The 21,141-nt window shown below is 41.7% G+C and overlaps 42 non-coding genes across 42 annotated transcripts; all 42 read left to right on the top strand.

The window, feature by feature from the left end:
- The first annotated feature begins 8,806 nt into the window (after positions 1-8,806).
- On the top strand, positions 8,807-8,878 carry TRNAP-UGG (transfer RNA proline (anticodon UGG)). The gene has a single exon. It is a non-coding gene; the product is annotated as a tRNA-Pro (tRNA).
- Positions 8,879-8,967: 89 nt separating this feature from the next.
- TRNAP-CGG (transfer RNA proline (anticodon CGG)) lies at positions 8,968-9,039 on the top strand. Its single transcript has one exon. It is a non-coding gene; the product is annotated as a tRNA-Pro (tRNA).
- Positions 9,040-9,127: 88 nt separating this feature from the next.
- TRNAP-UGG (transfer RNA proline (anticodon UGG)) lies at positions 9,128-9,199 on the top strand. The gene has a single exon. It is a non-coding gene; the product is annotated as a tRNA-Pro (tRNA).
- Positions 9,200-9,769: 570 nt separating this feature from the next.
- On the top strand, positions 9,770-9,841 carry TRNAP-UGG (transfer RNA proline (anticodon UGG)). Its single transcript has one exon. It is a non-coding gene; the product is annotated as a tRNA-Pro (tRNA).
- Positions 9,842-9,930: 89 nt separating this feature from the next.
- Positions 9,931-10,002, top strand: TRNAP-CGG (transfer RNA proline (anticodon CGG)). The gene has a single exon. It is a non-coding gene; the product is annotated as a tRNA-Pro (tRNA).
- An 88-nt stretch (positions 10,003-10,090) lies between these two features.
- Positions 10,091-10,163, top strand: TRNAP-AGG (transfer RNA proline (anticodon AGG)). The gene has a single exon. It is a non-coding gene; the product is annotated as a tRNA-Pro (tRNA).
- Positions 10,164-10,412: 249 nt separating this feature from the next.
- TRNAP-UGG (transfer RNA proline (anticodon UGG)) lies at positions 10,413-10,484 on the top strand. Its single transcript has one exon. It is a non-coding gene; the product is annotated as a tRNA-Pro (tRNA).
- An 89-nt stretch (positions 10,485-10,573) lies between these two features.
- Positions 10,574-10,647, top strand: TRNAP-CGG (transfer RNA proline (anticodon CGG)). The gene has a single exon. It is a non-coding gene; the product is annotated as a tRNA-Pro (tRNA).
- Positions 10,648-11,055: 408 nt separating this feature from the next.
- Positions 11,056-11,127, top strand: TRNAP-CGG (transfer RNA proline (anticodon CGG)). Its single transcript has one exon. It is a non-coding gene; the product is annotated as a tRNA-Pro (tRNA).
- Positions 11,128-11,215: 88 nt separating this feature from the next.
- Positions 11,216-11,287, top strand: TRNAP-UGG (transfer RNA proline (anticodon UGG)). Its single transcript has one exon. It is a non-coding gene; the product is annotated as a tRNA-Pro (tRNA).
- Positions 11,288-11,536: 249 nt separating this feature from the next.
- Positions 11,537-11,608, top strand: TRNAP-UGG (transfer RNA proline (anticodon UGG)). Its single transcript has one exon. It is a non-coding gene; the product is annotated as a tRNA-Pro (tRNA).
- An 89-nt stretch (positions 11,609-11,697) lies between these two features.
- Positions 11,698-11,769, top strand: TRNAP-CGG (transfer RNA proline (anticodon CGG)). The gene has a single exon. It is a non-coding gene; the product is annotated as a tRNA-Pro (tRNA).
- A 410-nt stretch (positions 11,770-12,179) lies between these two features.
- TRNAP-UGG (transfer RNA proline (anticodon UGG)) lies at positions 12,180-12,251 on the top strand. Its single transcript has one exon. It is a non-coding gene; the product is annotated as a tRNA-Pro (tRNA).
- An 89-nt stretch (positions 12,252-12,340) lies between these two features.
- Positions 12,341-12,414, top strand: TRNAP-CGG (transfer RNA proline (anticodon CGG)). The gene has a single exon. It is a non-coding gene; the product is annotated as a tRNA-Pro (tRNA).
- A 408-nt stretch (positions 12,415-12,822) lies between these two features.
- Positions 12,823-12,894, top strand: TRNAP-CGG (transfer RNA proline (anticodon CGG)). Its single transcript has one exon. It is a non-coding gene; the product is annotated as a tRNA-Pro (tRNA).
- An 88-nt stretch (positions 12,895-12,982) lies between these two features.
- Positions 12,983-13,054, top strand: TRNAP-UGG (transfer RNA proline (anticodon UGG)). Its single transcript has one exon. It is a non-coding gene; the product is annotated as a tRNA-Pro (tRNA).
- A 249-nt stretch (positions 13,055-13,303) lies between these two features.
- TRNAP-UGG (transfer RNA proline (anticodon UGG)) lies at positions 13,304-13,375 on the top strand. Its single transcript has one exon. It is a non-coding gene; the product is annotated as a tRNA-Pro (tRNA).
- Positions 13,376-13,464: 89 nt separating this feature from the next.
- On the top strand, positions 13,465-13,536 carry TRNAP-CGG (transfer RNA proline (anticodon CGG)). Its single transcript has one exon. It is a non-coding gene; the product is annotated as a tRNA-Pro (tRNA).
- Positions 13,537-13,945: 409 nt separating this feature from the next.
- On the top strand, positions 13,946-14,017 carry TRNAP-UGG (transfer RNA proline (anticodon UGG)). The gene has a single exon. It is a non-coding gene; the product is annotated as a tRNA-Pro (tRNA).
- Positions 14,018-14,106: 89 nt separating this feature from the next.
- TRNAP-CGG (transfer RNA proline (anticodon CGG)) lies at positions 14,107-14,180 on the top strand. Its single transcript has one exon. It is a non-coding gene; the product is annotated as a tRNA-Pro (tRNA).
- An 86-nt stretch (positions 14,181-14,266) lies between these two features.
- TRNAP-UGG (transfer RNA proline (anticodon UGG)) lies at positions 14,267-14,338 on the top strand. The gene has a single exon. It is a non-coding gene; the product is annotated as a tRNA-Pro (tRNA).
- Positions 14,339-14,587: 249 nt separating this feature from the next.
- Positions 14,588-14,659, top strand: TRNAP-UGG (transfer RNA proline (anticodon UGG)). Its single transcript has one exon. It is a non-coding gene; the product is annotated as a tRNA-Pro (tRNA).
- Positions 14,660-14,748: 89 nt separating this feature from the next.
- Positions 14,749-14,820, top strand: TRNAP-CGG (transfer RNA proline (anticodon CGG)). The gene has a single exon. It is a non-coding gene; the product is annotated as a tRNA-Pro (tRNA).
- A 409-nt stretch (positions 14,821-15,229) lies between these two features.
- TRNAP-UGG (transfer RNA proline (anticodon UGG)) lies at positions 15,230-15,301 on the top strand. The gene has a single exon. It is a non-coding gene; the product is annotated as a tRNA-Pro (tRNA).
- Positions 15,302-15,551: 250 nt separating this feature from the next.
- Positions 15,552-15,623, top strand: TRNAP-CGG (transfer RNA proline (anticodon CGG)). The gene has a single exon. It is a non-coding gene; the product is annotated as a tRNA-Pro (tRNA).
- Positions 15,624-16,033: 410 nt separating this feature from the next.
- On the top strand, positions 16,034-16,105 carry TRNAP-UGG (transfer RNA proline (anticodon UGG)). Its single transcript has one exon. It is a non-coding gene; the product is annotated as a tRNA-Pro (tRNA).
- An 89-nt stretch (positions 16,106-16,194) lies between these two features.
- On the top strand, positions 16,195-16,268 carry TRNAP-CGG (transfer RNA proline (anticodon CGG)). The gene has a single exon. It is a non-coding gene; the product is annotated as a tRNA-Pro (tRNA).
- A 408-nt stretch (positions 16,269-16,676) lies between these two features.
- Positions 16,677-16,748, top strand: TRNAP-CGG (transfer RNA proline (anticodon CGG)). Its single transcript has one exon. It is a non-coding gene; the product is annotated as a tRNA-Pro (tRNA).
- Positions 16,749-16,836: 88 nt separating this feature from the next.
- Positions 16,837-16,908, top strand: TRNAP-UGG (transfer RNA proline (anticodon UGG)). The gene has a single exon. It is a non-coding gene; the product is annotated as a tRNA-Pro (tRNA).
- Positions 16,909-17,157: 249 nt separating this feature from the next.
- TRNAP-UGG (transfer RNA proline (anticodon UGG)) lies at positions 17,158-17,229 on the top strand. Its single transcript has one exon. It is a non-coding gene; the product is annotated as a tRNA-Pro (tRNA).
- A 250-nt stretch (positions 17,230-17,479) lies between these two features.
- On the top strand, positions 17,480-17,551 carry TRNAP-CGG (transfer RNA proline (anticodon CGG)). The gene has a single exon. It is a non-coding gene; the product is annotated as a tRNA-Pro (tRNA).
- Positions 17,552-17,639: 88 nt separating this feature from the next.
- TRNAP-UGG (transfer RNA proline (anticodon UGG)) lies at positions 17,640-17,711 on the top strand. Its single transcript has one exon. It is a non-coding gene; the product is annotated as a tRNA-Pro (tRNA).
- An 89-nt stretch (positions 17,712-17,800) lies between these two features.
- TRNAP-CGG (transfer RNA proline (anticodon CGG)) lies at positions 17,801-17,874 on the top strand. Its single transcript has one exon. It is a non-coding gene; the product is annotated as a tRNA-Pro (tRNA).
- Positions 17,875-18,282: 408 nt separating this feature from the next.
- TRNAP-CGG (transfer RNA proline (anticodon CGG)) lies at positions 18,283-18,354 on the top strand. Its single transcript has one exon. It is a non-coding gene; the product is annotated as a tRNA-Pro (tRNA).
- An 88-nt stretch (positions 18,355-18,442) lies between these two features.
- TRNAP-UGG (transfer RNA proline (anticodon UGG)) lies at positions 18,443-18,514 on the top strand. Its single transcript has one exon. It is a non-coding gene; the product is annotated as a tRNA-Pro (tRNA).
- Positions 18,515-18,763: 249 nt separating this feature from the next.
- On the top strand, positions 18,764-18,835 carry TRNAP-UGG (transfer RNA proline (anticodon UGG)). The gene has a single exon. It is a non-coding gene; the product is annotated as a tRNA-Pro (tRNA).
- A 250-nt stretch (positions 18,836-19,085) lies between these two features.
- Positions 19,086-19,159, top strand: TRNAP-CGG (transfer RNA proline (anticodon CGG)). Its single transcript has one exon. It is a non-coding gene; the product is annotated as a tRNA-Pro (tRNA).
- Positions 19,160-19,566: 407 nt separating this feature from the next.
- On the top strand, positions 19,567-19,638 carry TRNAP-UGG (transfer RNA proline (anticodon UGG)). Its single transcript has one exon. It is a non-coding gene; the product is annotated as a tRNA-Pro (tRNA).
- An 89-nt stretch (positions 19,639-19,727) lies between these two features.
- TRNAP-CGG (transfer RNA proline (anticodon CGG)) lies at positions 19,728-19,799 on the top strand. Its single transcript has one exon. It is a non-coding gene; the product is annotated as a tRNA-Pro (tRNA).
- A 410-nt stretch (positions 19,800-20,209) lies between these two features.
- TRNAP-UGG (transfer RNA proline (anticodon UGG)) lies at positions 20,210-20,281 on the top strand. Its single transcript has one exon. It is a non-coding gene; the product is annotated as a tRNA-Pro (tRNA).
- Positions 20,282-20,531: 250 nt separating this feature from the next.
- On the top strand, positions 20,532-20,605 carry TRNAP-CGG (transfer RNA proline (anticodon CGG)). The gene has a single exon. It is a non-coding gene; the product is annotated as a tRNA-Pro (tRNA).
- Positions 20,606-21,012: 407 nt separating this feature from the next.
- TRNAP-UGG (transfer RNA proline (anticodon UGG)) lies at positions 21,013-21,084 on the top strand. Its single transcript has one exon. It is a non-coding gene; the product is annotated as a tRNA-Pro (tRNA).
- Positions 21,085-21,141: the final 57 nt, after the last annotated feature.

Here is a 21,141-nt window from a genome sequence, read left to right as displayed (position 1 = left end):
GGCTTTTCAGTAGCAATGGCGTAGGCCTTTACTAGAAACTGACTTTTTCCAGGAAAAACTTGCCTACTTAAAAATTGTATTGGCGATGAATCCCTAGGACATTTGAATATTAAAATATAAACGCAATTTAGGCTAATCAATCTGAACTCTTTATTTTTACTAAATAAGCTCTGTGTAATTAAAATTATGCTGGTATTATAGTGGTGACTCCCATTAATAAACATATCAGCTATTTCTTTACTGTTACCACATTCTGAAGCTAAATCATCCAACATCAGGAGGTTATTTTGATTTCTATGCCAAAATTCTTCGTTATTCGGGGGTATCCCTTCCAAAAATTCTATTTCAGGGATTTCCCTTTTCAGATCATCAAATTTATTTTGGGAAATTGAATAGCAATAAACTATCCGATCTGGTTTTGGACTAATCATGCATTTTCTATATCTTAACAAATTAAAAACCCACGATGATTTACCACACATGCTAGAGCCTGCGCATAACATCTGAAACGGCGCTACAAATTTTATTCGACACGCCATGGTTAATAAATGTAATTAAAATGACACAAAAAATTGAACACTCGAATATTTTATTGCTCAGTTCGAATTGCATATATTTTGAGTAACATTTTTTCCACCTTTCGAATACGATCTTTAAACCTTAGTGCATTGTAAAGGGCGTAATTACGTCTATCTTCGATAGGTATTTCAAACACAGTTACATTTGGTGAAAAATGTACATTCTTTTTAGATCTACTCATCCTGAGTTGTCTCTGTTAAGTAACCATATGCAAATGTATTAAAACCCTTAACTACGCGCTTGTTAAATGTATATCCAAATGTCTTTTCCATTTGTTATTTATTATTGTTGCCGTATATTTATCTCTGCGTACATTAAAAGGAACGGCTACTTTAATTCTTTTTGATTGATTATGAATACTTTCAAATATGGAGTCAAAATTTACAATATTTTCATTTATTCGATTTTGAAGACTTATGCCCTTTACTTTCACGATAGTTTTGTTGTCTGTAGTTTTCAGGGCGTAACTTTTTGGAGCATTGCAAACAAATTCTAAAATTGATTCCTCTCCCAGTTCGTTTACCCAACACCCCAAGTTAATACCGGTGGGGGGTATGTAGTCCCCCTCTTTTGCAACAAAGATTACGCTATCAGTATTCATATAAAATACACGCTCATTCAACTTTGCAAGTGTTTCATAAAAAGTTAATCTACCATAACATGAAACAAAGCTGGCAACATATGGGTTCCCCTTATAATATGTGGGTTGAAACTCATCCTTAAAACTATACGTTAACAAACATAGCTCTTCGTTTAGGGGCCTTAAATCTATCAGTCTCGTAAATTGAATCTAAATATTCCCTCTTTTCTTCGAAGGTTTTAACTGAGGAGGGGAACCCCGAGTTGGCCTGCTTAATCTTTAAAAATTTATTTACGTAACCACCGAAAAGTCCGTCGCTTACACCTTTTTCATATTTGAAAGTTTCTTTATAATGATGCACTTCTGATATTTTTAAAAGTTTCTAACCCATTTCCATAGCTTTATAAATTTCTGGGGTACACCACACGCCCGAAATTGACCTTTCACCATCGCTATGACTACAAAGTTCAGTATTTTCTTCGATTACACAAGATTTACTTAAAGGAAAATACAATCGCCCATTATGTCTGTAGGGTAATACAGGAATGTACAGACCATATGGGGGTAACAATGTCGCCGACATGATTCCAAAATAAGCGCCTTTCCGATAATCAAAATTGAATTGAATCACCTCAGGGAAATGCTTCGGGTAAATACCATATTTATTTTGACTAGGGTATAAAGACATACTGTCAAAATATAAAATACGTTCATTTTTACTTGGATCAGCTTTATAGTATAACTTTAGGGGTTCGTATCGTCCTCCGTAAAGCGCTGATCTTGATAAGATAGGGTCACACACTTCGACTGAATTACAAAATTCCCTAAAATCTGAATTTTCAGCCATCAGTTTATCGTAATCACATTCCCACATAGTAATGATCTCAGCCCTAGGATGAAGCTCTTTAATGTATTGTATTCTATCAAGTCCTTTTTCGTAAATAACTTTATTGGTTTCCTTAACTACGCTATTCCACTCACTTCCTTTGTAACACTTTTTACACGCGTGATATAAACAGCCCATGAATTCTAAAATTATTTCCGGGTCACCACAATAACCATCAACTGCATATGGTCCAATTTTCTTTTCTCCTGATGCTGACATTACAGTTTGAATCTCGACCTTTCTTTCCTTACTTACCCATGCCATCCATCTTATGGCTTTCTTGCTCTGGTTACCTGAACCACGAAATCCAGGGTTTGGAACGACACCAAGGGTATTCTTCTGTAAGTATGTGTGAAGATACACCGAAGTACAAGCTCCAGCTATGGTTATCGCACCGCAGTTCATTGGGTCTAAACCCGTTACTGTTTTGAAATGGTTACGAAAACAGTCTACACCCTTCTGAAGGACTTGGACATCAGCCACGCAATATTCTTGTAACTCTAACATGGCATTATAAACGGGTTGTTTTGACTTTTCACTAAACCACTTTTCAAAAGCTATGTTATCATCTTTTTTCATAAACTCTGGCTGAAAATAAGATTTATCGGGAATTTTTCCACAATAATCTAAATTGTTTTTGTTTAAAAAGATATATGGGAAAAACTGCTTGCAGGTTGAACCCAACTGAAATGTCTCCGAAAAAGCCCTTAATGGTATAGCCAGAAAGGAAAAACTACATATAAATTTTAAATTTTGGTTTTTAACAAACATTGCTAGCAGTTTTGCTCCATCGAATATAATTTCTATTTTTCCATAATTATGGATTAACCATTGTAAAATGAAAAACCCGTCATAGGCTCTCATGTTATGAGCAACAATAGTAACATTTTCAAACCTAGGTTTGGTTACTCTACGTCTTTTGTTGTCTCTTGTAAAAACAATTTTTTCATCTACTTGGGTTAGGTATTGCATAAATTTGTCTACGCAATCTAGTCCTCTAAAAATGTTATAATCGTAAACATTTTCCTCTATTTGCATAGCAGAAACTAGAAGTATTGGGGTATGAAGGGAATTATCTACTATACATTCGGTATCGAAATAAAAATAAGTTGTTTCCTTATACTTTTTAGTAAGGGGTTGGACATAACAAAGCCTAGGCGGGTGTTCAATTTTACATTTTGGGCATACTTTACTACATTTGTGATTTTTTCTCAATTTCCTCGCAGCAAATTTTGCATCTTTTTACTTTTTCACAAATTTTATTAGTTCTATGTATTTGGAAGCATTCGGGACCTTTAAAATACCTATTACAATCTGGACATTTCACGACGTCCAAGGATGGGCTCTCGTGGAATGTCTCAGAGTAACATCGCCAACATTTTGTGGGTTCATTATAACATTTATGATTTGAGGCCCTAAATACATTACTAAATGTTACTAAGCATTTGTTACAATAAGAAACACATCCGAACATGGCTGCTAAACTTTTAATAACATGCATATGTGTATCTACAAGCAGAAGGAAAAATTTTTTTTCAGCGTAAATTTCACCTTCATAAATTTTCTTAAAATTATTTTCAGCGCTAAACACTATAATTTGGTATTCGGGTTCTAAGATTTTTTGAAAAGCCGAAATCTGTTCTATACTAACGGGTCCTACCGGTAAGTTAGCTTCATGGGGAAGTTTTAGGGCCTCTTCCCTCTGTAGCGGTCTGTTAGGTGCCTGTATTCTACGGTATCGGTTATAGTCGAAACCAGATCTATCTTGTTTTTGTTGTTTTTAATAGGTTAAGTCCGCAACCATTTTTCCGCACACTATTCTTCGAGCTACGTAAAGATCGTCATCGTTTAAAATTGGTAAAAAAGTCCTCCCGTTTTTCATGTAATGTTCTAGTGATAACATCGATCTATTTCTGACTGATTTTCTACCCGATATTGGAATATCAATTTTTAGAAAAATTGCATCAATTCTAATATCACCGTCTAAAATGAAATTACGATTTGATTGACTAACTTGACTTATAGCACCAAAAAGCCTATCAACTGTCAGTTCGTTCAACGCCATAAATCTTAAATTTATGGCATTTTCCAGCTGGTCACTTCTAACACAAAACCTGACTCTGTTGTAGTCTCTACCCGCGTTGATAATAGTCTCAATGATTGATTGAAATATGAGTTTCAATTTTTCATATAGTTCCGTCACACATATTTTATCAAGGTTTTTAAAGATAATTTTGTATTCGTATGATGAACAGTTAAATTTCCTAGATCTGGCTACATTTACTTTAACTAATTCATAAAAGTTTTCTGCTCTAAAAATAGAAAGGTCTAGTGGTTCATCATCAGACATTTTACTACTTCAACGTAACCTTCTTCAAGATGCTCGATATTAGTTCTACTACTTCCGGTATATCGACGGCCTTCAAATCCAGTTGCTTCTCGCGCGCTTGGCCCCTATATTTCGTTATTAGACAACCCTTTTCTTTTATTTTCTCGATTTCCAACATCCCAGGCAAACAGGAACTTTGCGGTAACTTATTCAGAGATGCTAATTTCAAAACCTTAACTAAGTCGTCTACTATTTCAATGAGTATGCATACCCCCGATTTAAGGGGTATTCTGGGCAGAGCGTACTTTCTTATGTCTACGTATAATTTATTATTAAGCTTGCATAGTTTAACTCCTATTTGTTCGGATTGACTAAACTGTAGTTGAAGAGTCTCCCAAGGGTTGCTGCTTTGAGCCTAGATAACATAAAACTATGGGGTAGTAAGAAAAAGTACCAAAAATATATATTTATATATATTACTTACCATTTTGAAGAAATTATTAATTTTAGCAGGGAGATTAAACGAAAGCAATGAGGATATTTTGTAGTTTGCGGGGCGGTGGGTGCGGTATTTATATTGTTCAGACTTCTTAAAGGGAGTGTAAAAGGTAATTTATGTAGTTTATCATGCCTACCGCTTTTGTACGTGAAAGCAGGGGAAAATTGGCGCGACATACTTAAACGAATGGAGAAATAAAACTTAACAACCATACCTTTAAATAAAATTAAAATTTCTTGGAACTCAAGCCTTAGAAACAATGACGTTTTAGTTAATTCGAAGTTCTGGCATAGAAGGATTTTTCTTGGAATTATGACTCAACGCAACAATTAACTTTGAAGTCTAATGAGCCTTATATATGCTTTACTATACTTAAACTACCTTTGCCAAAAAAATCTAATATCACCTCCGTCATACATTGTATAAATAGTAGTTATTGGAAAAATAGACTTATAGTTTCACACTCAAAGATCACAGGTAACATTAGGTCGATTGGTAGCGTATTGATTGCTAAATATGGAATTCGAAAGATCCTGGTTCGATTCCAGTTATCGGTAAGTAACCTTTCAATCGACCTAATGTTACTTTTGGCGAATATTTTTATCTAATTAACAGTAGGTATTTAAGGGGAAATTTAAAACTTAAGGGCACATACAACATTCAGTTATTAACTTTAAAGCATCTCTTCATATATTTAAAAACAATATGGAATCTCGGTCACCCATGTCTTTGAGATCCATGACCGTTAGAGCGTTAGTAGTAACAATGGAATTCGTTTCAGCTAATACGGAGCAAACCTTTAATGATATTAAGAAAACTATTCCACGCCAACTTTGGGGAGTATCTGAACGGGTATTTTGGAAAGCAGCTATTGGTGAACGAGGGAACCTGGGCGAAGAGGATCTATACCCCGAAGAAATGCCAAATTGGCTTTGGATCACAGAATCAGAAATTGAATTCGAAGTGGATAATCGCTTGACTTTTGCTCAATTTCAAGCTACGCAAAGGAATAGAGTTACCATCCCTTTCTTTTTATTGGATGGGTACCACCACATAGAATATGACTATTTTTTAAAAACATGGAGAAAAGGTGAAAGGAAATGCCAACGTAGAGTTTGCAGAGACTGTTTTGTCTTTTTTAGCGATATGGGCGAACCAAATACGAAATATCTAGCGGTAAAAACTCATACAGTAGTGCATCGAGACGACATGATGGTAGAAGTAATTTGGGACGTTCAGAAAAGTTTCTGTAGTAATTGCATAAAAAACCTTTATTTAATATGTATAGTGAGGAATTTTGTTCGCATAATACCGGCTGGCAAACTATTAGCAATCGTAGATCATTAACATTTAGAGACCAAGAAGAGGTAACTCATACTAAAGTGGCTCGTGTATCTTTTTTACATTAATTTTTTTTTTATTGTAAATTGTAGTATAATAAACTTAAATTCTCAGTCAGATACATTGTTTTCATTTCTAGAGAAAAGGGTTTTACATCTCGCATTCCTAGCGAAAGGGTTTTACAGCTACCATTTCCAGTTAACAGGATGGTATGACTTTTGTTTCATAAGAAAAGGTTTGAATTTTCTGCCGTTTAAGACAACTAAATAGATGAAGCTCTATACGCATTGCTAATTTAAATGAAGAGGAGGAGGAGTTCGTTTATTTTTCGTTCATTACCCATTTTTGTCATGTATATTGATTTAATTTTAGTGGCTAACACCCTGGCACGTTTATAACTCATAACGATAGTTCACTTTTAGAATATTTTTCTTGAAATTTATTAAAGTGCACATTTCAAACACTAGACACCCCAAAACTAATTTAAATATAGCAAAAAATGTTACCTTTCAATGTGAATATATGTATTCCTTATTTAAGTTGATGATCACAAAAACAAACGTGGTTTTTTACTCGAAAATTACGCGCTTGAAACCACTATATCCACACAAATTATATTTTGCACTCGTACTTAAAATCATTTTCATCAAAACCTTTAAACCAAGTTGAAAACAAAAAGCCTTTTTTAAAAAATTTTGACCATTTTTCTATTGAAATTTTAGATAACTTGGTAAGACCTCTAAATGACCGTCTTTAGGTGATTTCTAAGAAACTTCCGATTCCAAGAAGTGCTTGTAACAGTAAAATCACGTGCTATAAACGTTCTAGTACACAATTTGTAATTGGTTAGTTTTTTAAACCTTCTACCCAGATGGTTAAGTCAGCCAATAAGCTTAGCACTTCTTAATACAAACATAGGTCTTTCGATTTATATTTTATATAGCTGACTTGTAAATATTCCATAAGAACAGGACGTGACTTTGTAAATATCGCCTTAATTCTATGCCATTAGAAAATGCTTATAAAAAAATAATCTAACTTTAACAATAGAAGTTTGTAACAAATAGTCCCAATGTAACAATAAAAACGTTTGTATCATTAGAGTAAAACTTAAGGCAAATATGACGTCATTCGTCGAACTGTTATAATAGACGTCATTCGTCGAACAGTTATAATATAGGCGCATTGATTGGTTGAATTAGATATGACGTCATTCGTATTACTCTTTTTTTGGAGATCACCTGAACTTTGAGAACAACTATATTAGGTAGGAACTCAACGTCGAAATCGTCATTTCTTAACCGCTTTAAAATGAACCAAGTTCACAATATTTCGGAGAAAGTAGAAGTTTGGGTTGGTAATGTCACGACCCCAAAGGTATATTTTAGACGTACCGACACTCGTGTACAAATATCATTAAAGAAACACGTTTGGTCTAATATTTGGGAGTTTTCCAACGAAATCGACGCTTTCTTCAAATGAAATTCGCCGAGGTTTTCCGTCTGGCTACATCCAACTACTACCAATTTAAAGCTAGAATGCTTCGTAAACCGGAAAGGTCATATATTTGACATTAGAAAATACACGAGAGGATGTCGAGAAAAATACAACATTTTGTACGCTACAAGCGGGGGCATTTCCTTTAACCAATCTAGTTGGGATTATTTGAAGAAAATTAAAGCCCTCATAGACTTAGAGCTACACGAAAAAACCAGAGCCGTTGAAACTATGAGAGAAGCGATTCTGAAAAACGTAACGGAAATCTTATTGGAGATGACCCAATTCTGCGACAATACCTCTTGCCAAAACAAAATAGCCCACGATATTATGTGCGAGTCCGAAGAAACTGACTGGAACGAAAGGGTCGAAAAAAACCTAGTGAAAGCTTTAAAAGTAATTAACTACGATAATGTCATTGAAAAGTTTCGCAAAGATTTTGGTACTAATCTACCTATTGATGAACCATTTCTTTACAACTACATTGTAAACGATGTAAATGATTTAAAAACTAAACTGATATATATTTGAAGGCATTGAATAAAACGTATTATAGCCAGTTCGTGTTGTTGTATAAATAATCCCTATTACTGATTAGTCACACGTAAGGTATGAAAACAGAAAGGTTAAGGTTTGATGTTACCGAGGAAAAACACCTCTTAATTCTTTAAAAGGACAGTCTCAGGATAAAAAACTAAAGGGATGGTCTCAGTATAAAATCTCAGTAAATAGTAAGAATTTAACAATAGAATATTTCCTGGAATTGAATAGTACGAAACTAGCGCCGCGCGCGGAGTTAAAATGGGGGAAGGAACTCGCGGCGCGCGCGGAGAACCCCGCGGGGGTGAGGGGGGAAGGAACTCGCGAAGATTCACCGCGGCGGCGGCGGCGTGCTCCAGTTCCCACGCTCCAGTTCCCATGACCCAGTTCCCATGACCCAGTTCCCACGCACCTACTTTATACCTCTACCGTGGTACGAAATGTAGCCCTATACTACTGACGGACCCGAGTTTTTGATGAGGTAATTTAGTGACTATTTAAATGCAACTAACTACAGGGTAGGCCTATGAGTTGAGCATGTTTTATTTCATACATGGTCCGTTGGTCTAGGGGTATGATACTCGCTTTGGGTGTGAGTGGTCCCGGGTTCAAATCCCGGACGGACCCGAGTTTTTGCAGAGGTAATTTAGTGACTATTTAAATGCAACTAGTTATATTGTAGGCCTACGAGTTGAGCATGTTTCAGTGTCATACATGGTCCGTTGGCCTAGGGGTATGATACTCGCTTCGGGTGTGAGTGGTCCCGGGTTCAAATCCCGGACGGACCCGAGTTTTTGCAGAGGTAATTTAGTGACTATTTAAATGCAACTAACTACAGGGTAGGCCTATGAGTTGAGCATGTTTTATTTCATACATGGTCCGTTGGTCTAGGGGTATGATACTCGCTTTGGGTGCGAGTGGTCCCGGGTTCAAATCCCGGACGGACCCGTGTTTTTGCTGAAGTAATTTGGTGACTATTTAAAAGTAACTTGTTAAATTGTAGGACTACGAGCTGAGCATGTTTCAGTGTCATACTTCGTCCGTTGTTCTAGGGGTATGATACTCGCTTCGGGTGTGAGTGGTCCCGGGTTCAAATCCCGGACGGACCCGAGTTTTTGCAGAGGTAATTTAGTGACTATTTAAATGCAACTAACTACAGGGTAGGCCTATGAGTTGAGCATTTTTTATTTCATACATGGTCCGTTGGTCTAGGGGTATGATGCTCGCTTTGGGTGTGAATGGTCCCGGGTTCAAATCCCGGACGGACCCGAGTTTTTGCAGAGGTAATTTAGTGACTATTCAAATGCAACTAGTTATATTGTAGGCCTACGAGTTGAGCATGTTTCAGTGTCATACATGGTCCGCTGGCCTAGGGGTATGATACTCGCTTCGGGTGTGAGTGGTCCCGGGTTCAAATCCCGGACGGACCCGAGTTTTTGCAGAGGTAATTTAGTGACTATTTAAATGCAACTAACTACAGGGTAGGCCTATGAGTTGAGCATGTTTTATTTCATACATGGTCCGTTGGTCTAGGGGTATGATACTCGCTTTGGGTGTGAGTGGTCCCGGGTTCAAATCCCGGACGGACCCGAGTTTTTGCAGAGGTAATTTAGTGACTATTTAAATGCAACTAGTTATATTGTAGGCCTACGAGTTGAGCATGTTTCAGTGTCATACATGGTCCGTTGGTCTAGGGGTATGGTACTCGCTTCGGGTGTGAGTGGTCCCGGGTTCAAATCCCGGACGGACCCGAGTTTTTGCAGAAGCAATTTAGTGACTATTTAAATGCAAGTAACTACAGGGTAGGCCTATGAGTTGAGTATGTTTTATTTCATACATGGTCCGTTGGTCTAGGGGTATGATACTCGCTTAGGGTGCGAGTGGTTCCGGGTTCAAATCCCCGGACGGACCCGAGTTTTTGCAGAAGTAATTTGGTGACTATTCAAATGCAACGAGTTAAATTGAAGGACTACGAGCTGAGCATGTTTCAGTGTCATACTTCGTCCATTGGTCTAGGGGTATGATACTCGCTTCGGGTGTGAGTGGTCCCGGGTTCAAATCCCGGACGGACCCGAGTTTTTGCAGAGGTAATTTAGTGACTATTTAAATGCAACTAACTACAGGGTAGGCCTATGAGTTGAGCATGTTTTATTTCATACATGGTCCGTTGGTCTAGGGGTATGATACTCGCTTTGGGTGTGAGTGGTCCCGGGTTCAAATCCCGGACGGACCCGAGTTTTTGCAGAGGTAATTTAGTGACTATTCAAATGCAACTAGTTATATTGTAGGCCTACGAGTTGAGCATGTTTCAGTGTCATACTTCGTCCGTTGGTCTAGGGGTATGATACTCGCTTCGGGTGTGAGTGGTCCCGGGTTCAAATCCCGGACGGACCCGAGTTTTTGCAGAGGTAATTTAGTGACTATTTAAATGCAACTAACTACAGGGTAGGCCTATGAGTTGAGCATTTTTTATTTCATACATGGTCCGTTGGTCTAGGGGTATGATGCTCGCTTTGGGTGTGAATGGTCCCGGGTTCAAATCCCGGACGGACCCGAGTTTTTGCAGAGGTAATTTAGTGACTATTCAAATGCAACTAGTTATATTGTAGGCCTACGAGTTGAGCATGTTTCAGTGTCATACATGGTCCGCTGGCCTAGGGGTATGATACTCGCTTCGGGTGTGAGTGGTCCCGGGTTCAAATCCCGGACGGACCCGAGTTTTTGCAGAGGTAATTTAGTGACTATTCAAATGCAACTAGTTATATTGTAGGCCTACGAGTTGAGCATGTTTCAGTGTCATACATGGTCCGTTGGCCTAGGGGTATGATACTCGCTTCGGGTGTGAGTGGTCCCGGGTTCAAATCCCGGACGGACCCGAGTTTTTGCAGAGGTAATTTAGTGACTATTTAAATGCAACTAACTACAGGGTAGGCCTATGAGTTGAGCATGTTTTATTTCATACATGGTCCGTTGGTCTAGGGGTATGATACTCGCTTTGGGTGCGAGTGGTCCCGGGTTCAAATCCCGGACGGACCCGTGTTTTTGCTGAAGTAATTTGGTGACTATTTAAAAGTAACTTGTTAAATTGTAGGACTACGAGCTGAGCATGTTTCAGTGTCATACTTCGTCCGTTGTTCTAGGGGTATGATACTCGCTTCGGGTGTGAGTGGTCCCGGGTTCAAATCCCGGACGGACCCGAGTTTTTGCAGAGGTAATTTAGTGACTATTTAAATGCAACTAACTACAGGGTAGGCCTATGAGTTGAGCATGTTTTATTTCATACATGGTCCGTTGGTCTAGGGGTATGATACTCGCTTTGGGTGTGAGTGGTCCCGGGTTCAAATCCCGGACGGACCCGAGTTTTTGCAGAGGTAATTTAGTGACTATTTAAATGCAACTAGTTATATTGTAGGCCTACGAGTTGAGCATGTTTCAGTGTCATACATGGTCCGTTGGTCTAGGGGTATGGTACTCGCTTCGGGTGTGAGTGGTCCCGGGTTCAAATCCCGGACGGACCCGAGTTTTTGCAAAAGCAATTTAGTGACTATTTAAATGCAAGTAACTACAGGGTAGGCCTATGAGTTGAGTATGTTTTACTTCATACATGGTCCGTTGGTCTAGGGGTATGATACTCGCTTTGGGTGCGAGTGGTTCCGGGTTCAAATCCCCGGACGGACCCGAGTTTTTGCAGAAGTAATTTGGTGACTATTCAAATGCAACGAGTTAAATTGAAGGACTACGAGCTGAGCATATTTCAGTGTCATACTTCGTCCATTGGTCTAGGGGTATGATACTCGCTTCGGGTGTGAGTGGTCCCGGGTTCAAATCCCGGACGGACCCGAGTTTTTGCAGAGGTAATTTAGTGACTATTTAAATGCAACTAACTACAGGGTAGGCCTATGAGTTGAGCATGTTTTATTTCATACATGGTCCGTTGGTCTAGGGGTATGATACTCGCTTTGGGTGTGAGTGGTCCCGGGTTCAAATCCCGGACGGACCCGAGTTTTTGCAGAGGTAATTTAGTGACTATTCAAATGCAACTAGTTATATTGTAGGCCTACGAGTTGAGCATGTTTCAGTGTCATACTTCGTCCGTTGGTCTAGGGGTATGATACTCGCTTCGGGTGTGAGTGGTCCCGGGTTCAAATCCCGGACGGACCCGAGTTTTTGCAGAGGTAATTTAGTGACTATTTAAATGCAACTAACTACAGGGTAGGCCTATGAGTTGAGCATTTTTTATTTCATACATGGTCCGTTTGTCTAGGGGTATGATGCTCGCTTTGGGTGTGAATGGTCCCGGGTTCAAATCCCGGACGGACCCGAGTTTTTGCAGAGGTAATTTAGTGACTATTCAAATGCAACTAGTTATATTGTAGGCCTACGAGTTGAGCATGTTTCAGTGTCATACATGGTCCGCTGGCCTAGGGGTATGATACTCGCTTCGGGTGTGAGTGGTCCCGGGTTCAAATCCCGGACGGACCCGAGTTTTTGCAGAGGTAATTTAGTGACTATTCAAATGCAACTAGTTGTATTGTAGGCCTACGAGTTGAGCATGTTTCAGTGTCATACATGGTCCGTTGGCCTAGGGGTATGATACTCGCTTCGGGTGTGAGTGGTCCCGGGTTCAAATCCCGGACGGACCCGAGTTTTTGCAGAGGTAATTTAGTGACTATTTAAATGCAACTAACTACAGGGTAGGCCTATGAGTTGAGCATGTTTTATTTCATACATGGTCCGTTGGTCTAGGGGTATGATACTCGCTTTGGGTGCGAGTGGTCCCGGGTTCAAATCCCGGACGGACCCGTGTTTTTGCTGAAGTAATTTGGTGACTATTTAAAAGTAACTTGTTAAATTGTAGGACTACGAGCTGAGCATGTTTCAGTGTCATACTTCGTCCGTTGTTCTAGGGGTATGATACTCGCTTCGGGTGTGAGTGGTCCCGGGTTCAAATCCCGGACGGACCCGAGTTTTTGCAGAGGTAATTTAGTGACTATTTAAATGCAACTAACTACAGGGTAGGCCTATGAGTTGAGCATGTTTTATTTCATACATGGTCCGTTGGTCTAGGGGTATGATACTCGCTTTGGGTGTGAGTGGTCCCGGGTTCAAATCCCGGACGGACCCGAGTTTTTGCAGAGGTAATTTAGTGACTATTTAAATGCAACTAGTTATATTGTAGGCCTACGAGTTGAGCATGTTTCAGTGTCATACATGGTCCGTTGGTCTAGGGGTATGGTACTCGCTTCGGGTGTGAGTGGTCCCGGGTTCAAATCCCGGACGGACCCGAGTTTTTGCAAAAGCAATTTAGTGACTATTTAAATGCAAGTAACTAAGGGTAGGCCTATGAGTTGAGTATGTTTTACTTCATACATGGTCCGTTGGTCTAGGGGTATGATACTCGCTTTGGGTGCGAGTGGTTCCGGGTTCAAATCCCCGGACGGACCCGAGTTTTTGCAGAAGTAATTTGGTGACTATTCAAATGCAACGAGTTAAATTGAAGGACTACGAGCTGAGCATATTTCAGTGTCATACTTCGTCCATTGGTCTAGGGGTATGATACTCGCTTCGGGTGTGAGTGGTCCCGGGTTCAAATCCCGGACGGACCCGAGTTTTTGCAGAGGTAATTTAGTGACTATTTAAATGCAACTAACTACAGGGTAGGCCTATGAGTTGAGCATGTTTTATTTCATACATGGTCCGTTGGTCTAGGGGTATGATACTCGCTTTGGGTGTGAGTGGTCCCGGGTTCAAATCCCGGACGGACCCGAGTTTTTGCAGAGGTAATTTAGTGACTATTCAAATGCAACTAGTTATATTGTAGGCCTACGAGTTGAGCATGTTTCAGTGTCATACTTCGTCCGTTGGTCTAGGGGTATGATACTCGCTTCGGGTGTGAGTGGTCCCGGGTTCAAATCCCGGACGGACCCGAGTTTTTGCAGAGGTAATTTAGTGACTATTTAAATGCAACTAACTACAGGGTAGGCCTATGAGTTGAGCATGTTTTATTTCATACATGGTCCGTTGGTCTAGGGGTATGATACTCGCTTTGGGTGCGAGTGGTCCCGGGTTCAAATCCCGGACGGACCCGTGTTTTTGCTGAAGTAATTTGGTGACTATTTAAAAGTAACTTGTTAAATTGTAGGACTACGAGCTGAGCATGTTTCAGTGTCATACTTCGTCCGTTGTTCTAGGGGTATGATACTCGCTTCGGGTGTGAGTGGTCCCGGGTTCAAATCCCGGACGGACCCGAGTTTTTGCAGAGGTAATTTAGTGACTATTTAAATGCAACTAACTACAGGGTAGGCCTATGAGTTGAGCATGTTTTATTTCATACATGGTCCGTTGGTCTAGGGGTATGATACTCGCTTTGGGTGTGAGTGGTCCCGGGTTCAAATCCCGGACGGACCCGAGTTTTTGCAGAGGTAATTTAGTGACTATTTAAATGCAACTAGTTATATTGTAGGCCTACGAGTTGAGCATGTTTCAGTGTCATACATGGTCCGTTGGTCTAGGGGTATGGTACTCGCTTCGGGTGTGAGTGGTCCCGGGTTCAAATCCCGGACGGACCCGAGTTTTTGCAAAAGCAATTTAGTGACTATTTAAATGCAAGTAACTAAGGGTAGGCCTATGAGTTGAGTATGTTTTACTTCATACATGGTCCGTTGGTCTAGGGGTATGATACTCGCTTTGGGTGCGAGTGGTTCCGGGTTCAAATCCCCGGACGGACCCGAGTTTTTGCAGAAGTAATTTGGTGACTATTCAAATGCAACGAGTTAAATTGAAGGACTACGAGCTGAGCATATTTCAGTGTCATACTTCGTCCATTGGTCTAGGGGTATGATACTCGCTTCGGGTGTGAGTGGTCCCGGGTTCAAATCCCGGACGGACCCGAGTTTTTGCAGAGGTAATTTAGTGACTATTTAAATGCAACTAACTACAGGGTAGGCCTATGAGTTGAGCATGTTTTATTTCATACATGGTCCGTTGGTCTAGGGGTATGATACTCGCTTTGGGTGTGAGTGGTCCCGGGTTCAAATCCCGGACGGACCCGAGTTTTTGCAGAGGTAATTTAGTGACTATTCAAATGCAACTAGTTATATTGTAGGCCTACGAGTTGAGCATGTTTCAGTGTCATACTTCGTCCGTTGGTCTAGGGGTATGATACTCGCTTTGGGTGTGAGTGGTCCCGGGTTCAAATCCCGGACGGACCCGAGTTTTTGCAGAGGTAATTTAGTGACTATTTAAATGCAACTAGTTATATTGTAGGCCTACGAGTTGAGCATGTTTCAGTGTCATACATGGTCCGTTGGTCTAGGGGTATGGTACTCGCTTCGGGTGTGAGTGGTCCCGGGTTCAAATCCCGGACGGACCCGAGTTTTTGCAGAAGCAATTTAGTGACTATTTAAATGCAAGTAACTACAGGGTAGGCCTATGAGTTGAGTATGTTTTACTTCATACATGGTCCGTTGGTCTAGGGGTATGATACTCGCTTTGGGTGCGAGTGGTTCCGGGTTCAAATCCCCGGACGGACCCGAGTTTTTGCAGAAGTAATTTGGTGACTATTCAAATGCAACGAGTTAAATTGAAGGACTACGAGCTGAGCATATTTCAGTGTCATACTTCGTCCATTGGTCTAGGGGTATGATACTCGCTTCGGGTGTGAGTGGTCCCGGGTTCAAATCCCGGACGGACCCGAGTTTTTGCAGAGGTAATTTAGTGACTATTTAAATGCAACTAACTACAGGGTAGGCCTATGAGTTGAGCATGTTTTATTTCATACATGGTCCGTTGGTCTAGGGGTATGATACTCGCTTTGGGTGTGAGTGGTCCCGGGTTCAAATCCCGGACGGACCCGAGTTTTTGCAGAGGTAATTTAGTGACTATTCAAATGCAACTAGTTATATTGTAGGCCTACGAGTTGAGCATGTTTCAGTGTCATACTTCGTCCGTTGGTCTAGGGGTATGATACTCGCTTCGGGTGTGAGTGGTCCCGGGTTCAAATCCCGGACGGACCCGAGTTTTTGCAGAGGTAATTTAGTGACTATTTAAATGCAACTAACTACAGGGTAGGCCTATGAGTTGAGCATTTTTTATTTCATACATGGTCCGTTGGTCTAGGGGTATGATGCTCGCTTTGGGTGTGAATGGTCCCGGGTTCAAATCCCGGACGGACCCGAGTTTTTGCAGAGGTAATTTAGTGACTATTCAAATGCAACTAGTTATATTGTAGGCCTACGAGTTGAGCATGTTTCGGTGTCATACATGGTCCGCTGGCCTAGGGGTATGATACTCGCTTCGGGTGTGAGTGGTCCCGGGTTCAAATCCCGGACGGACCCGAGTTTTTGCAGAGGTAATTTAGTGACTATTCAAATGCAACTAGTTATATTGTAGGCCTACGAGTTGAGCATGTTTCAGTGTCATACATGGTCCGTTGGCCTAGGGGTATGATACTCGCTTCGGGTGTGAGTGGTCCCGGGTTCAAATCCCGGACGGACCCGAGTTTTTGCAGAGGTAATTTAGTGACTATTTAAATGCAACTAACTACAGGGTAGGCCTATGAGTTGAGCATGTTTTATTTCATACATGGTCCGTTGGTCTAGGGGTATGATACTCGCTTTGGGTGCGAGTGGTCCCGGGTTCAAATCCCGGACGGACCCGTGTTTTTGCTGAAGTAATTTGGTGACTATTTAAAAGTAACTTGTTAAATTGTAGGACTACGAGCTGAGCATGTTTCAGTGTCATACTTCGTCCGTTGTTCTAGGGGTATGATACTCGCTTCGGGTGTGAGTGGTCCCGGGTTCAAATCCCGGACGGACCCGAGTTTTTGCAGAGGTAATTTAGTGACTATTTAAATGCAACTAACTACAGGGTAGGCCTATGAGTTGAGCATGTTTTATTTCATACATGGTCCGTTGGTCTAGGGGTATGATACTCGCTTTGGGTGTGAGTGGTCCCGGGTTCAAATCCCGGACGGACCCGAGTTTTTGCAGATGTAATTTAGTGACTATTCAAATGCAACTAGTTATATTGTAGGCCTACGAGTTGAGCATGTTTCAGTGTCATACTTCGTCCGTTGTTCTAGGGGTATGATACTCGCTTCGGGTGTGAGTGGTCCCGGGTTCAAATCCCGGACGGACCCGAGTTTTTGCAGAGGTAATTTAGTGACTATTCAAATGCAACTAGTTATATTGTAGGCCTACGAGTTGAGCATGTTTCAGTGTCATACATGGTCCGTTGGCCTAGGGGTATGATACTCGCTTCGGGTGTGAGTGGTCCCGGGTTCAAATCCCGGACGGACCCGAGTTTTTGCAGAGGTAATTTAGTGACTATTTAAATGCAACTAACTACAGGGTAGGCCTATGAGTTGAGCATGTTTTATTTCATACATGGTCCGTTGGTCTAGGGGTATGATACTCGCTTTGGGTGTGAGTGGTCCCGGGTTCAAATCCCGGACGGACCCGAGTTTTTGCAGAGGTAATTTAGTGACTATTCAAATGCAACTAGTTATATTGTAGGCCTACGAGTTGAGCATGTTTCAGTGTCATACTTCGTCCGTTGGTCTAGGGGTATGATACTCGCTTCGGGTGTGAGTGGTCCCGGGTTCAAATCCCGGACGGACCCGAGTTTTTGCAGAGGTAATTTAGTGACTATTTAAATGCAACTAACTACAGGGTAGGCCTATGAGTTGAGCATTTTTTATTTCATACATGGTCCGTTGGTCTAGGGGTATGATGCTCGCTTTGGGTGTGAATGGTCCCGGGTTCAAATCCCGGACGGACCCGAGTTTTTGCAGAGGTAATTTAGTGACTATTCAAATGCAACTAGTTATATTGTAGGCCTACGAGTTGAGCATGTTTCGGTGTCATACATGGTCCGCTGGCCTAGGGGTATGATACTCGCTTCGGGTGTGAGTGGTCCCGGGTTCAAATCCCGGACGGACCCGAGTTTTTGCAGAGGTAATTTAGTGACTATTCAAATGCAACTAGTTATATTGTAGGCCTACGAGTTGAGCATGTTTCAGTGTCATACATGGTCCGTTGGCCTAGGGGTATGATACTCGCTTCGGGTGTGAGTGGTCCCGGGTTCAAATCCCGGACGGACCCGAGTTTTTGCAGAGGTAATTTAGTGACTATTTAAATGCAACTAACTACAGGGTAGGCCTATGAGTTGAGCATGTTTTATTTCATACATGGTCCGTTGGTCTAGGGGTATGATACTCGCTTTGGGTGCGAGTGGTCCCGGGTTCAAATCCCGGACGGACCCGTGTTTTTGCTGAAGTAATTTGGTGACTATTTAAAAGTAACTTGTTAAATTGTAGGACTACGAGCTGAGCATGTTTCAGTGTCATACTTCGTCCGTTGTTCTAGGGGTATGATACTCGCTTCGGGTGTGAGTGGTCCCGGGTTCAAATCCCGGACGGACCCGAGTTTTTGCAGAGGTAATTTAGTGACTATTTAAATGCAACTAACTACAGGGTAGGCCTATGAGTTGAGCATGTTTTATTTCATACATGGTCCGTTGGTCTAGGGGTATGATACTCGCTTTGGGTGTGAGTGGTCCCGGGTTCAAATCCCGGACGGACCCGAGTTTTTGCAGAGGTAATTTAGTGACTATTTAAATGCAACTAGTTATATTGTAGGCCTACGAGTTGAGCATGTTTCAGTGTCATACATGGTACGTTGGTCTAGGGGTATGGTACTCGCTTCGGGTGTGAGTGGTCCCGGGTTCAAATCCCGGACGGACCCGAGTTTTTGCAGAGGTAATTTGGTGACTATTCAAATGCAACGAGTTAAATTGAAGGACTACGAGCTGAGCATGTTTCAGTGTCATACTTCGTCCGTTGGTCTAGGGGTATGATACTCGCTTCGGGTGTGAGTGGTCCCGGGTTCAAATCCCGGACGGACCCGAGTTTTTGCAGAGGTAATTTAGTGACTATTTAAATGCAACTAACTACAGGGTAGGCCTATGAGTTGAGCATTTTTTATTTCATACATGGTCCGTTGGTCTAGGGGTATGATGCTCGCTTTGGGTGTGAATGGTCCCGGGTTCAAATCCCGGACGGACCCGAGTTTTTGCAGAGGTAATTTAGTGACTATTCAAATGCAACTAGTTATATTGTAGGCCTACGAGTTGATCATGTTTCAGTGTCATACATGGTCCGCTGGCCTAGGGGTATGATACTCGCTTCGGGTGTGAGTGGTCCCGGGTTCAAATCCCGGACGGACCCGAGTTTTTGCAGAGGTAATTTAGTGACTATTTAAATGCAACTAACTACAGGGTAGGCCTATGAGTTGAGCATGTTTTATTTCATACATGGTCCGTTGGTCTAGGGGTATGATACTCGCTTTGGGTGTGAGTGGTCCCGGGTTCAAATCCCGGACGGACCCGAGTTTTTGCAGAGGTAATTTAGTGACTATTTAAATGCAACTAGTTATATTGTAGGCCTACGAGTTGAGCATGTTTCAGTGTCATACATGGTCCGTTGGTCTAGGGGTATGGTACTCGCTTCGGGTGTGAGTGGTCCCGGGTTCAAATCCCGGACGGACCCGAGTTTTTGCAGAAGCAATTTAGTGACTATTTAAATGCAAGTAACTACAGGGTAGGCCTATGAGTTGAGTATGTTTTATTTCATACATGGTCCGTTGGTCTAGGGGTATGATACTCGCTTTGGGTGCGAGTGGTTCCGGGTTCAAATCCCCGGACGGACCCGAGTTTTTGCAGAAGTAATTTGGTGACTATTCAAATGCAACGAGTTAAATTGAAGGACTACGAGCTGAGCATGTTTCAGTGTCATACTTCGTCCATTGGTCTAGGGGTATGATACTCGCTTCGGGTGTGAGTGGTCCCGGGTTCAAATCCCGGACGGACCCGAGTTTTTGCAGAGGTAATTTAGTGACTATTTAAATGCAACTAACTACAGGGTAGGCCTATGAGTTGAGCATGTTTTATTTCATACATGGTCCGTTGGTCTAGGGGTATGATACTCGCTTTGGGTGTGAGTGGTCCCGGGTTCAAATCCCGGACGGACCCGAGTTTTTGCAGATGTAATTTAGTGACTATTCAAATGCAACTAGTTATATTGTAGGCCTACGAGTTGAGCATGTTTCAGTGTCATACATGGTACGTTGGTCTAGGGATATGGTACTCGCTTCGGGTGTGAGTGGTCCCGGGTTCAAATCCCGGACGGACCCGAGTTTTTGCAGAGGTAATTTGGTGACTATTCAAATGCAACGAGTTAAATTGAAGGACTACGAGCTGAGCATGTTTCAGTGTCATACTTCGTCCGTTGGTCTAGGGGTATGATACTCGCTTCGGGTGTGAGTGGTCCCGGGTTCAAATCCCGGACGGACCCGAGTTTTTGCAGAGGTAATTTAGTGACTATTTAAATGCAACTAACTACAGGGTAGGCCTATGAGTTGAGCATTTTTTATTTCATACATGGTCCGTTGGTCTAGGGGTATGATGCTCGCTTTGGGTGTGAATGGTCCCGGGTTCAAATCCCGGACGGACCCGAGTTTTTGCAGAGGTAATTTAGTGACTATTCAAATGCAACTAGTTATATTGTAGGCCTACGAGTTGAGCATGTTTCAGTGTCATACATGGTCCGCTGGCCTAGGGGTATGATACTCGCTTCGGGTGTGAGTGGTCCCGGGTTCAAATCCCGGACGGACCCGAGTTTTTGCAGAGGTAATTTAGTGACTATTTAAATGCAACTAACTACAGGGTAGGCCTATGAGTTGAGCATGTTTTATTTCATACATGGTCCGTTGGTCTAGGGGTATGATACTCGCTTTGGGTGTGAGTGGTCCCGGGTTCAAATCCCGGACGGACCCGAGTTTTTGCAGAGGTAATTTAGTGACTATTTAAATGCAACTAGTTATATTGTAGGC

Source organism: Phalangium opilio, unplaced genomic scaffold, assembly GCF_054372755.1.
Source record: "Phalangium opilio isolate 3A_F unplaced genomic scaffold, DU_Popi_V2 ptg000487l_1, whole genome shotgun sequence".
Taxonomy (NCBI): Eukaryota; Metazoa; Arthropoda; class Arachnida; order Opiliones; family Phalangiidae; genus Phalangium; species Phalangium opilio.
This window is presented reverse-complemented; position numbering and strand designations above follow the sequence as displayed.